General features: G+C 42.5%; 1 pseudogene; it reads right to left on the bottom strand.

Annotated features, from left to right (window-relative positions):
* Positions 1-449, bottom strand: part of LOC106001426 — a 6,417-nt pseudogene continuing 5,968 nt past the window's right edge.

Here is a 449-nt window from a genome sequence, read left to right as displayed (position 1 = left end):
TTAATAACAGGATAGTTGGGAATTGATTAGCCTCCTGGCTGCCTGCTTCACATCTTTGTTCCTAAGACTGTAAATCAGTGGATTCAGCATAGGAACAACCACAGAGTAAAAGATAGACGCAATCTTTACCAACAACCATGAGCTTTTGGTGGTAGGAACACAGTAGAGGAAAAGGATGGGGCCATGGAAAATGGTAATGGCGGTGAGGTGGGAAGCACATGTGGAGAATGCTTTGTAGCGCCCCGCAGTGGAGGGCATTCTCATCACAGTGACAAAAATAAACACATAGGAAGTGAAAACAATCCCCAGGCTGCTTACTTCATCGAATATAGCAAAAATTTCAATAGACAACTTACTTACATAAGGGTCAGAGCAGGACACAGCAACAATGGCAGAATGCTCACACACAAAGTTGTTTATAACCTTTGTCCCACAGAAATTCAAAGTTA

This window comes from Dipodomys ordii, unplaced genomic scaffold (genome assembly GCF_000151885.1).
Source record: "Dipodomys ordii isolate 6190 unplaced genomic scaffold, Dord_2.0 Scaffold298, whole genome shotgun sequence".
In the NCBI taxonomy this organism is placed as follows: Eukaryota; Metazoa; Chordata; class Mammalia; order Rodentia; family Heteromyidae; genus Dipodomys; species Dipodomys ordii.
Note: the sequence above shows the minus strand (reverse complement) of the source record. Positions and strands in the feature narration are given on the sequence as shown.